Raw genomic sequence first — 13,100 nt, 5'->3', positions numbered from 1 at the left:
CCCAGGGACAAAGTGCAAGGCAGAGGCTGTCAGCAGCATGACCTTCGCTGCAGGAGAAATACGCGTCCAGTTCGTTATCGTCGGAGTTCCTGCTACATCAGTCCTGCTGTATTTGCTGTACACAAAGCAGCCAACTTCCCAGGCCTGGGTGCGGAGGTATTTAAGCGCATGCACACAGTTGGAATTAGCAGCCTCAGGGATCAAAAGTTGTCCTTTTTTTTTTTTCGAGACGAAGTTTGGCTCTTGTTGCCCAGGCTGGAGTGCAGTGGTGCGATTTTGGCTCACTGCAACCTCCGCCTCCCGGGTTCAAATGATTCTCCTGCCTCAGGCTCCCGAGTAGCTGGGATTACAGGCGTCCGCCACCACGCCCGGTTAATTTTTTGTGTTTTTAGTAGAGATGGGGTTTCACCATTTTGGCCAAGCTGGTGTTGAACTCTTGACCTCAGGTGATCCACTGGCCTCGGCCTCCCAAAGTGGTAGGATTACAGGTGTGAGCCACCGCGCCCCTGCCCAAGAGTTATCATTTCTCTAGCAAAGCAGCTAAGCAATATCCTTTTGCCTGCCACCTAAATGTGGTTAGGTGCAGCATTATTAAGAAAAAAAAATAAAAAGCCCAGGCGTAGTGGCTTACGCCTGTAATCCTAACACATTGGGAGGCCAAGGCGGATGGATCACCTGAGATCAGGAGTTTAAGATCAGCCTGGCCTACATGGTGAAACTCCATCTCTACTAAAAATACAAAATTAGCTGGGTGTGGTGGCGCATGCCTGTGATCCCAGCTGCTCGGGAGGCTGAGGCAGGAGAATAGCTTGAACCCGGGAGGCAGAGGTTGCTGTAAGCCGAGATCTCGCCATTGCACTCCAGCCTGGGTAACAAGAGCGAGGAGCAAGACTCTGTCCCAAAAAAAAAAAAAAAAAAAGCCCTGAGACCCACGGTAGCTGGCCTGGATTACTTGATGAACATAAACAGGTTCACAGAAAATTGATATCAGATGAGTTCTCTCTGTGACTGAGAGAAGGAGAAAATAATTCTGATCAGTGATCTTGCCTGCATAAATAAAAACTGGCACTGCGCAACCACACACACAGAAGAATAAACATCCCTTCTTCGGCTAGCATGAGTAATTACTGCTTTTTCTCCAATGACAGCTTTAGCTCCTCTCTATTCCTCCTGCTTTCTGGATTAAAAAAAAAAGTTTTTTTTTTTTTTTTGAGAAGGAGTCTTGCTCTGTCACCCAAGCTGGAGTGAAGTGGCACAATTTCGGCTCACTGCAACCTCTGCCTCCCAGGTTCAAGCAATTCTCCTGCCTCAGCCTCCCAAGTAGCTGGGATTACAGGCACCTGCCACCTAGTAGAGATGGGGTTTCACCAGGTTGGCCAAGCTGGTCTCAAACTCCTGGCCTCAAGTGATCCGCCTGCCTCGGCCTCCCAGAGTGCTCGGATTACACGCGTGAGCCACCGCGCCCGACCTAAAATTGTTAAAATAATCTCTGAGTTACCCCTGTGTTAGTACAACACCCAATCCAAAACACACCCCTGTCCTTGGACCCTCCCCAAAATCACCAGCCACAAGTCCAAATGGTATAACAAGCCCTCTAACAAGTCTCCTAAGACACCCCGTGGCTTCAGAGGTGTGATGTCTCATTGCAGCAACTAATAGCCCCGAATAATAACTATTTCACAGTGAGGAATATATGCATTCACTGAAAGAGCAAATCATCATTCCACCATATGTATGCCTTTGGTAGTCTGACTGGTAGACATCGCCAATATAGATACACTTATATTTATATATGAAGGATACATAACTCATATGCACAAATGAAACTTCAGAGCCTATACTCTAATGAGAAATCAAAATAAATTTTTCTTTTTTTTTTTTTGCTCTGAGACAGGGTCTTGCACCATCCCCCAGGCAGGAGTGCAGTGGCAGGATCTCAGCTCGCCGCAGCCTTGACCTCAGCTCAAGCAATCTTCCCACCTCAGCCTCTCAGTAACTGGGACTACAGGGGGTCACCACCACACCCAGCTGATTTTTTTTTCTTTTTTTTTTTTTATTTGAGATGGTGTCTCGCACTGTCTCCTGGGCTGGAGTGCAATGGCGTGATCTCGGCTCACTGCAACCTCCGCCTCCCAGGTTCACACGATTCTCCTGCTTCAACCTCCGGAGTAGTTGGGATTACAGGCGCACACCACTACACCCCGCTAATTTTTTGTGTTTTTAGTAGAGAGGGGGTTTCACTATGTTGGCCAGACTGGTCTCAAACTTCTGACCTCATGATCCGTCCTCCTTGGCCTCCCGAAGTGCTCAGACTACAGGTGTGAGCCACCGTGCCTGGCCTTTTTTTCTTTTTTTTTGACATGGGAATCTCATTGCAACGCCCAGGCTGGAGTGCAGTGACACAATCTCAGCTCACTGCAACCTCCAATTCCCAAGTTCAAGCGATTCTCCTGCCTCAGCCTCCCAAGTAGCTGAAACTACAGGCTCATGCCACCACGCCTGGCTAATTTTTGGATTTTTAGTAGAGACGGGGTTTCACTGTATTGGCCAGGCTGGTCTTGAACTCCTGACCTCAAGTGATCTGCCTGTTTTTGCCTCCCAAAGTGCTGGGATTACAGGATTGAGCCACCGTGCCCAGCCACTCCCAGCTGATTTTTAAATTTTTTTGGAGAGACACAGACTTGCTGTGTTACCTAGGCTGGTCTCTAACTCCTGGGCTCAAGTGATCCTCCTCCTGCCTCGGCCTCCCAAATTGCTGGGATTACAGCTGTGAGCCACTGTATCTGGCCAAAACAAACATTTCTTTTTTTTTTTTTTTTTTTTTTTTTTGGACACTGAGTCTTGCTCTGTCATCCAGGCTAGGGTGCCGGGGCCTGATCTTGACTCACTGCAACCTCTGCCTCCCAGGTTCAAGCAATTCTCCTGCCTCATCCTCCCAAGTAGCTGGGACTACAGGTGCACGCCACCACGCCCGGCTCATTTTTGCATTTTTAGTAGAGACGTTTCACCATGTTGCATAGACTGGTCTCGAACTCCTGAGCTTAAGTGATCCGCCTGCTTTGGCCTCCCAAAGTACCGTGATTACAGACGCGAGCCACTGCACCTGGCTAATTTTTTTATTTTTAGTAGAGACGGGGTTTTGCCATGTTTGCCAGGTTAGTCTCAAACTCCTGACCTCAAGTGATCTGCCCACCTCAGCCTCCCAAAGTGCTACTCGGAAGGCTGAGGCAGGAGAATGGTGTGAACCCGGGAGGCGGAGCTTGCAGTGAGCCGAGAGATTGCACCACTGCACTCCAGCCTGGGCAATACAGCAAGACTCCACCTCAAAAAAAAAAAAAATTAGCCAGGCATAGTGGCAGGCGCCTGTAATCCCAGCTACTCGGCAGGCTGAGGCGGGAAAATCACTTGAACCTGGGAGGCAGAGGTTGCAGTGAGCTGAGATCACGCCACTGCCTAGGCGACAGTGAGAGACTCCATCTAAAAAAAAAAAAAAAAAAAAATTAGCTGGGCGTAGTGGCACGAGCCTGTAGTCCCAGCTACTGGGGAGGCAGAGGTGAGAGAATCGCTTGAACTTGGGAGGCAGATGTTGCAGTGAGCTGAGATCGTGCCATTGCAACATAGGGAGGCTCCGTCTCAAAAAAAAAAAAAAAAAGAACCACAGATGTAGCCAGGCACAGGGGCTCATGCCTGTAATCGCAGCTACTCAGGAGGCTGTGGTGTGAGAATCACATGAGTCTGGAAGTTTAAGACCAGCCTAAGCAACGTAGTGAGACCCTGTCTCTAAAAAATAAAAATAAAAAAAATTTTAGGCCAGGTGCAGTGGCTCATGCCTGTAATCCCAGCACTTTGGGAGGCTGAGGCAGGTGGATCATGAGGTCAGGAGTTCAAGACCAGCCTGGCCAAGATGGTGAAACCCTGTCTCTACAAAAAATACAAAAATTATCCTGGTGTGGTGACGGGCGCCTGTAATCCCAGCTACTCGAGAAGCTGAGGCAGAGAATTGCTTGAACCCGGGAGGCAGAGGTTGTGGTGAGCTGAGATCACGCCACTGCACTCCAGCCTGGGCAACAAGAGCAAAACTCCGTCTCAAAAAAAAAAAATTTTTTTTAATAAGCTAAAACAGGCTGGGAACATGGCTAAAACCCGTCTCTACAAAAAACATACAAAAAATTAGCTAGGGGTGGTAGCAAATGCTGGTGGTCCCAGCTACTCAGGAGGCTGAGGTGGAAGGATCACCTGAGCCCAGGACGTTGAGGCTACAGTGAGCCATGATCATGCCACTGCACTACAGCCTGGGCAACAGAGTAAGACTCTATCTCAAAATAATTAATTAAAATAAATATAAAATTAAATTAAAAACCCCAAATGTGGCTGAGTGTGGTGGCTTACACCTATAATCCTAGCACTTTGGGAGGCTGAGGCAGGAGGATCAGTTAAGCCCAGGAGTTTGAGACCAGCCTGGGCAACATAGTGGGACCCTGTCTCTCTACAAAATAAAAACCACAAATCTGCAGGAGGAACAGGAAGTTTTGGTAAGGCGGCATTGTCAAATCAAAGGAGAAGGAAGGAAGGTATCTCTTTAGATTCTGCAAACACATTGACACATCTCCTGAGCTTTTCTTGGTGTTGTCAGCATCCGCCGACCCCATCCCCTACTCCTAGACTTCCCCAGACACAGAAATTAATCAACACTGTACAGGACAACCAACAAAACAGAAAATAGGTTACTCATGCCTGGACACCAGACAGTCACCATGGGACAGCCCAGCCTTCTGTAGTAATAGTGGACAGATGTTTCCATTCAGGGAATCCAGTAATAAAAGGAAGATGAATGTGCATGTTAAGGGCAGAAAAGAGGGAGAAGAGGGATTACTTGACTTACAACAATTGCAACTTGGACAGAAGGAGTCTGTCTTCCAGAATCTGATGGCTTTCATAATTATGTGGTATGAGTGGAGGCTACCTCTGTAGCAGTGCTGTAGAATAGAACATAGAAATACATAAGCCGGCCAGGCACAGTGGTTCACGCCTGTAATCCTAGCACTGTAGGAGGCAGAGGTGGGTGGATCCTCTGAGGTTGGGAGTTCAAGACTAGCCTGACTGACATGGAGAAATCCTGTCTCTACTAAAAATATAAAATTAGCCAGGCATGGTGGCACATGCCTGTAATCCCAGCTACTCCGTAGGCTGGGGCAGGAGAATTGCTTGAACCTAGGAGGCAGAGGTTGTGGTGAGCCAAGATCGTGCCACTGCACTCTAGCCTAGGTGACAGAGCAGGACTCTGTCTCAAAAAAACAAAAAAAAACAATTTCTACTAGCTGCATTTATAAAAGTAAAAAGAAACGAGTGAAATTAATGTTAATGTTTTTATTTGATTCAATATATCCAAAATATTATATTTCACATGTGATTAATAAAGTTATCCATGAGACATTTGACATTCTCTTTTTCTATATTGTCTTTGAAACCTGGTATTACAGCACATCTCAATGCATATGCTATATTTTCCTGGGTATACTTAATTTTTATTTAGAATCCATAAAAATAATAGTTGATGCCGGGTGCAGTGGCTCAAGCCTGTAATCCCAGCACTTTGGGAGGCTGAAGTGGGCAGATCACGAGGTCAAGAAATTGAGACCATCCTGGCCAATATGGTGAAACCCCGTCTCTACTAAAAATACAAAAATTAGCTGGATGGTGGCAGGTACCTGTAGTCCCAGCTACTCAGGAAGGTGAGGCAGGATAATCGCTTGAACCCTGGAGGCGGAGGTTGCAGTGAGCCGAGATCAGGCCACTGCGCTCCAGCCTGGCGACAAAGCAATACTCCGTCTCAAAAATAAAATAAAATAATAGTTGAAAAAGTGGATTCACATACCCAAGTTGTTCTAAACATACTTAAAAGTCTTCTAGGCCGGGCGCAGTGGCTCATGCCTGTAATCCCAGCACTTTGGGAGGCCAAAGTGGGTGGATCGCCTGAGGTCAGGAGTTCGAGACCAGCCTGGCCAACATAGTGAAACCCTGTCTCTACTAAAAATGCAAAAAATTAGCTGGGCGTGGTGGTGGGTGCCTGTAATCCCAGCTACTAAGGAAGCTGAGGCAGGAGAATCGCTTGAACCCCTGAGGCAGAGATTGCAGTGAGCCGAGATCATGCCATTGCACTCCAGCCTGGGCAACAAGAGCAAAACTCTGTCTCAAAAGAAAAAAAAAGTCTTCTAATAACTGAATGAGTATTTGTTTTTAAATTTAAGGCAAGGACATGAAGAAATGTCAGCTCTATGTACTGTTGATAGAAATGTAAAATGGTGCAGCCACTATGGAAAACAGTTCTGGCAGATCCTCAAGAAACAAAATAGAATTACCATACATATGATCCAGCAATACCACTTTTGGGTCTATATGCAAAAGAATTCAAAGCAGAAACTCAGATATTGTATGTTCATGTTCATAGCAGCATTATTCACAATAGTCAAAAGATAGAGGTGAGTCAAGTGTCCACTGGTTAGATGAATGGATGAACAAAATATGGTATATACATACAGTGGAGTTTATTGTTTTTTTTTCTGAGACAGAGTCTTGCTGTGTTGCCCAGGCTGGAGTGCAGTGGCACCATCTTGGCTCACTACAACCTCTGCCTCCTGGGTTCAAGCAATTCTCCTGCCTCAGTCTCCCTAGTAGCTGGAATTACAGGTGCACACCACCACACCTGGCTCATTTTTGTATTTGTAGTAGAGACGGGGTTTCACCATGTTGACCAAGCTGGTCTCGAACTCCCAGCCTCAGGTGATCCACCCACCCCAGCCTTCCAAAGTGCTGGGATTACAGACAAAGCAAGAACCCTGGCTCAAAAAATAATACAATACAATAAAATAGCCTCTCAGTGGCACTAACCACATTTCTTTTTTTTTTTCGAGACAGAATCTCGCTCTGTCACCCAGGCTGGAGTGCAGTGGCGCGATCTCGGCTCACTGCAACCTCTGTCTCCCGGGTTCAAGTGATTCTCCTGCCTCAGCCTCCTGAATAGCTGGGACTACAGGTGCGTGACACCACACCTGGCTAATTTTTTGTATTTTTAGTAGAGACGTGGTTTCACCATGTTAGCCAGGATGGTCTCGATCTCCTGATCACGTCGTCCACCAGCCTTGGCCTCCCAAAGTGCTGGGATTATAGGTGTGAGCCACCGTGCCTGGCCAAACTAACCACATTTCAGGTGCTCAACAACTCTGCATGGCTAAATGGCCCCTGTATCATACAGTGAGCTCTAGTCTGAGACAGAACAATGGAAGTCCTATCTTAAACCTGACCTGTTTGTTGCTCAGTCTGTGTGCTAAGGTACTGCCTTTCTTGACTTACCCTGAAGGGTTGGAACCCCTTTATCTCACAAGCCTTGTTTATTATTCTGTTATTTCACAACATGCTGCAGTATGCTGTGGGAGTTTTACTAATATGTATAGAAGAGACCAGGCGCAGTGGCTCACACTTGTAATCCCAACATTCTGGGAGGCTGAGGTGAGTGGATCACCTGAGGTCAGGAGTTCGACACCAGCCTGGCCAACATGGTGAAACCCCAACTTTACTAAAAATACAAAAATTAGCCAGGCCTGGTGGCACATGCCTGTAATCCCAGCTACTCGGGAGGCTGCGGCAGTAGAATCACTTGAACCCAGGAGGCAGAGGTTACAGTGATCCAACATTGCGTCACTGCACTCCAGGCTAAGCAACGGAGTGAGACTCTGTCTAAAAAAAAAAAAAAAAAAAAAAAAAAAAAAAAAAAAAGTATAGAAGAAAAGTGCAGCCTCCTAATATGCTATCCATCCACTTTTACTCTGTGGATGCAAAATTTCTCAGAATGGAGGCATAGGGAGCTTACTCTAACTCCGTTTGTCAACTCATGAAATTGTACCCTAACATGGATGACTTCACACTAAAGGCATTGACCCAATGTCTATGAATTGAAAGCAGCTTATTCAAGCCTGTAATCCCAGCACTTTGGGAGGCCGAGGCGGGCGGATCACGAGGTCAGGAGATCGAGACCATCCTGGCTAAGACAGTGAAACCCCATCTCTACTAAAAATACAAAAAGTTAGCCGGACGTGTTGGCGGGCGCCTGTAGTCCCAGCTACTCGGGAGGCTGAGGCAGGAGAATGGCATGAACCCGGGAGGCGGAGCTTGCAGTGAGCCGAGATCGCGCCATTGCACTCCCGCCTGGGAGACAGAGCAAGACTCCGTCTCAAAAAAAAAAAAAAAAAAAAAAAAGAAAGCAGCTTATTGTAAGGTTGTCTCATTTATGAACAGCACAGGGACTTGATATCTGAAACAGAAGGTGAAAGAGCGCTGCCCCATAGGCATCAGGAGGGTTTGCTCTGACGTTGCCTCAAGGGCTTAATGTGGTTGGTTTTAATTTAGTTTTTAGTATAGTATAGGGTTCCTAACAGGTGCACAATATACATTTATTTCAGATAAGGATTGATTGGAAATGTGCTATTTTTATATTAGTCTTTATATTTCATTGCTGTGTCATTTAATCATACTTTTCAATTCTCAAATATTCTGTTTGTTTCCAGTTACATGCAGCTCCTGCATATGTCTTCTTTCTGAAAATGTATAATATCTGACTTATCCCTCAGCTTGGCAGTAAGCGCTCTAAAAAGCAAGGATGCTGGCCAGGCACGGTGGCTCACACCTGTAATCCCAGCACTTTGGAAGGCCAAGGCGGGCAGATCACGAGGTCAGGAGTTTGAGACCAGCCTGGCCAGCATGGTGAAACCCTGTCTCTACTAAAAATGCAAAAAATTAGCTGGTCATGGTGGTGCACACCTGTAATCCCAGCTACGCAGGAGGCTGAGTCAGAAGAATCATGTGAACCCAGGAGGTGGAGGTTGCAGTGAGCCAACATCATGCCACTGCACTCCAGCCCAGGCGATAGAGTGAGACTCTGTCTCAAAAAAAAAAAAAAAAAAATCAAGGATGCTGATATCCAACACATTAAAAAATAAATAAAAGCAAGGACAGAACAGTGTAATTCTTCTTACCTTCTATATCATCAGGCACAGAGCTCAATAAATTTTCAGTATTTGCTGACTACTAGAAATGTTTTTTCTGTAAGAGTTCATGTGCATTTTAATCATACTATATATGCTGCTGAAGTGAGCACATGTTCACATGTATTTTGTGGTTTTTTTTGGTTTTGATTTCTTTTTTTTTTTTTTTTGAGACAGAGTCTCCTCTGTCACCCAAGCTGGAGTGCAGTGGCGTGATTTCGGCCCACTGCAACCTCTGCCTCCTGGATTCTAGTGATTCTGCTGCCTCAGCCTCCCTGCTGGGTTCTAGTGATTCTCCTGCCTCAGCCTCCCAAGTAACTGGGACTCCAGGCACGCACCACCATGCCTGGCTTATTTTTAAATTTTTATTAGAGACAGGGTTTCACTATTGGTTGGCCAGGCTGCTTTCAAACTACTGAATTCAAGTAATTGGCCCACCTCGGCCTCCCAGAATGCTGGGATTACAGGCATGAGCCACCATGCCCGGCCTACATGTATTTTCTTTTTTTTTTTTTTTTTTTTTTTGAGATAGTCTCAGGCTGCCATCCAGGCTGGAGTGCAATGGCATGATCTCAGCTCACTGCAGCCTCCTCCACCTCCCGGGTTCAAGCGATTCTCATGCCTCAGCCTCCCGAGTAGCTGGGATTACAGGTGCCCACCACCACACCTGGCTAATTTTTGTATTTTTAGTAGAGACAGAGTTTCACCATGTTGGTTAGGCTAGTCTTGAACTCCTGACCTCAGGTGATCCACCCGCTTTGGCCTCCCAAAGTGGTGAGATTACAGGCGTGAGCCACCGTGCCCAGCTTTTTTTTTTTTTTTTTTGAGGCAGGGTCTCACTCTGTCGCCCAGACTGGAGTGCAGTGGTGCAATCGTGGCTCACTGCAAACTCCACCTCCCAGGTTCAAGTGATTCTCCTGCTTCAGTCTCCCGAGTAGCTGGGATTACAGGCACATGCCACTACTGCATGGGGGTTCACCATGTTGGCCAGGCTGGTCTTGAACTCCTGACCTCAAATTATCTACCTGCCTCGGCCTCCAAAGTGGCGTGAGCCACCCCACCCGGCCCCACATGTATTTCGAATTAAACTATCCTGTTTTATTTAACAAGGGGAAATGGCTTTGTTGTTCACCGGTAATCAAGGGCAACGACCAATTTCAGCTTAGTTACTGCTGCATCCAGTACAGCTGGCAAGGCCCCTGCCTGAAGGAAGGACACAAGCAATGTTGAAATAGTCCTTAGAAAGAACTTCCATATTTTATAAATATTTCAAATGTTAAAAAATAGAGCAAAAGTGAAATTTTTTACATCCTCTGTTTTTGTTTTTGTTTTTTTCGAGTCAGAGTCTTACTGTGCACACAGACTGTAGCCCAGTGGCGTGATCTTGACTCACTGCAACCTCCGCCTCCCAGGTTCAAGTGATTCTCCTGCCTCAGCCTCCTGAGTAGCTGAGACTATAGGTATGTGCCACCACACCCAGCTATCCTCTCAGATTTTATAACCATAAATACTTTTTTTTTTTTTGAGACGGAGTTTCGCTCTTGTTGCCTATGCTGGAGCTCAATGGCACGATCTCAGCTGATTGCACTTTCTGCCTCCCAGGTTCAAGCGATTCTCCTTCCTCAGCCTCCTGAGTAGCTGGGATTACAGGCAAGCGCCACCAAGCCCGGCTAATCTTGTAGTTTTAGTAGAGTCGGGGGTTTTTCCATGTTGGCCAGGCTGGTCTCAAACTCCCACCCTCAGGTGGTCCATCTGCCTCGGCCTCCCAAAGTGCTGGGATTACAGGCATGAGTCACCATGCCCGGCCAAAAACATTTTTTTAAAGAGATTGTTGGGGGGGGTGGGGTCTCACTATGTTGCCCAGGCTGGTCTCAAACTGGCCTCAAGTAATTCTCCTGCTTTAGCCTCCCAAAGTGCTGGAATTACAGATATGAGCCATCACATCTAACCCATAAAGGCACATTTAAGGGGCATGGTTGCCCAAGTGCATTTCAGCACCAGAAAGAACCATGGGGAGAGGATCCCAGCCATGGAAACAGGCCTGTCAGGTGTGGTCAAGACGAATGAAAACTAACTTTGTGGCTAAGTCAGCCAACTTATAGGAAATCAGCAAACTGATAGGAAATAATATTTATAGTTAACATTTTCAGGAAACCAAATTGCTTTTCACTACTTTTATAGCTATCGGTAGACTTACTTATAGATTCAGTATTCATTACTTCATTGTATATTGAATCAAGTGGCCCTCTTTCTCTTAGGGGATGAAATTTAGGCCTGGCTGGCAGAAGTCAGACTGGCTGGGATAGAAGAGAAAGAGTCCCAGTTCAGACCCATTATAGCCGGGCGCGGTGGCTCACGCCTGTAATCCCAGCACTTTGGGAGGCCAAGGAGGGCAGATCACGAGGTCAGGAGATTGAGACCATCCTGGCTAACAGGGTGAAACCTCGTCTCTACTAAAAATACAAAAAATTAGCTGGGTGTGGTGGCGGGCGCCTGTAGTCCCAGCAACTCGGGAGGCTGAGGCAGGAGAATGGTGTGAACCCGGGAGGCAGAGCTTGCAGTGAGCCGAGATGGTGCCACTGCATTCCAGCCTGGGTGACAGAGCGAGACTCTGTCTCAAAAAAAAAAAAAAACCCCATTATTTTGCTGTCCAGAAAACTCATCCCGGGGAAGCTAAGCTAAGCAACTTTGGAAAAGTTGCCTAAATGGTAAATAGCTGCACAGAAACCCACTGTGCCTGGGTCCTATATCTAACCATCTTCCTCTCAAGCCAGACTGATTTATTTGCTATGCGTGTGTGCATGTGTCTCCTTGCTTTGCCCAGTAAAAAGTACTATAAGTACTGTAGTGTAAGATGGTAAAAATGAACATACAAGCTGATACCATGCAAAGCAATCTTAATGATCAATGAGAAAAATTATGATTGTTCTGTGACTTTCAAAATTTTTTGCCAAAACATTAAAAACTCTTTCAGTTTTAAATGTACAGGGAAATGAAAATAGTAAAACTAATATTTGTCTGGTACTATGTAATTTAATACATTAGACATATTGAGGCCAGGTGCAGTGGCTCACACTTGTAATCCCAGCACTTTGGAAGGCCAAGTTGGGCAAATCACCTGAGGTCAGGAGTTTGAGACCAGCCTGGTCAACATGGTGAAACCCTGTCTCTACTAAAAATACAAAAATTAGCCAGGTGTGGTGGTGGGCGCCTGTAGTCTCAGCTACTTGGGAGTCTGAGACAGGAGAATCACTTGGAACTGGGAAGCGGAGTTTGCATTGAGCTGAGATTACACTATTGCACTCCAGCCTGGGTGACAGAGTGAGCCTCCGTCCCCCAACAACAACAGCAAAAAAAAAGAGAGAAAGAAAGAAATACTGAGAATTAGTTTTCTTTGTAAAAACCTACCAAGAGGCCCAGTATGGTGGGAGACAAGAAGCAACACAACCACATGCCTTTCTGTGCATGAGTGAACGAAATAACAGACTTTCAAAAAATTATGCAACTTGTCACTGATCATGTACACTTGTTATTCACACAGTGCTTTGTGCACTGAGGAACTGGCAACGAAGTTTATATTTTATGTGATTGCTCATACTTAATATATTGTAGTAACTGATATTTGAACCCTGTTGTTGGGAGACATGTTACTTAACAAAACCATGGTAAGCGAAATCCATGCATATCTGGACCTTGTACAATGAAGTCTGGCTGTATAATGTATTTCTATGACATTGGACAAGTCCCTCCGAGAGATAAAACCACCCATCTCTCAGAGTTACCATGCGAAGTAGTGATCACATAAATATGTTCTACACAGCAGTGGGCAAACAGCTGCCAGGCTTTTGAGTAGGAATAGTTAATATTTGTGGCAGCAGAAACAAAATCTAATTTTTTTGTAGAAAATTCCAAAATTACAGGCGCGGTGGCTCACACCTGTAATCCCAGCACTTTGGGAGGCCGAGGCGGGTGGATCACGAGGTCAGGAGATCGAGACCATCCTGGCTAACACAGTGAAACCCCGCCTCTACTAAAAATACAGAAAATTCCAAAATTAGCCAG

This window comes from Symphalangus syndactylus, chromosome 4, assembly GCF_028878055.3.
Source record: "Symphalangus syndactylus isolate Jambi chromosome 4, NHGRI_mSymSyn1-v2.1_pri, whole genome shotgun sequence".
Taxonomy (NCBI): domain Eukaryota; kingdom Metazoa; phylum Chordata; class Mammalia; order Primates; family Hylobatidae; genus Symphalangus; species Symphalangus syndactylus.
The sequence above is the reverse complement of the archived record's forward strand: the minus strand, read 5'-3'. Positions refer to the sequence as shown.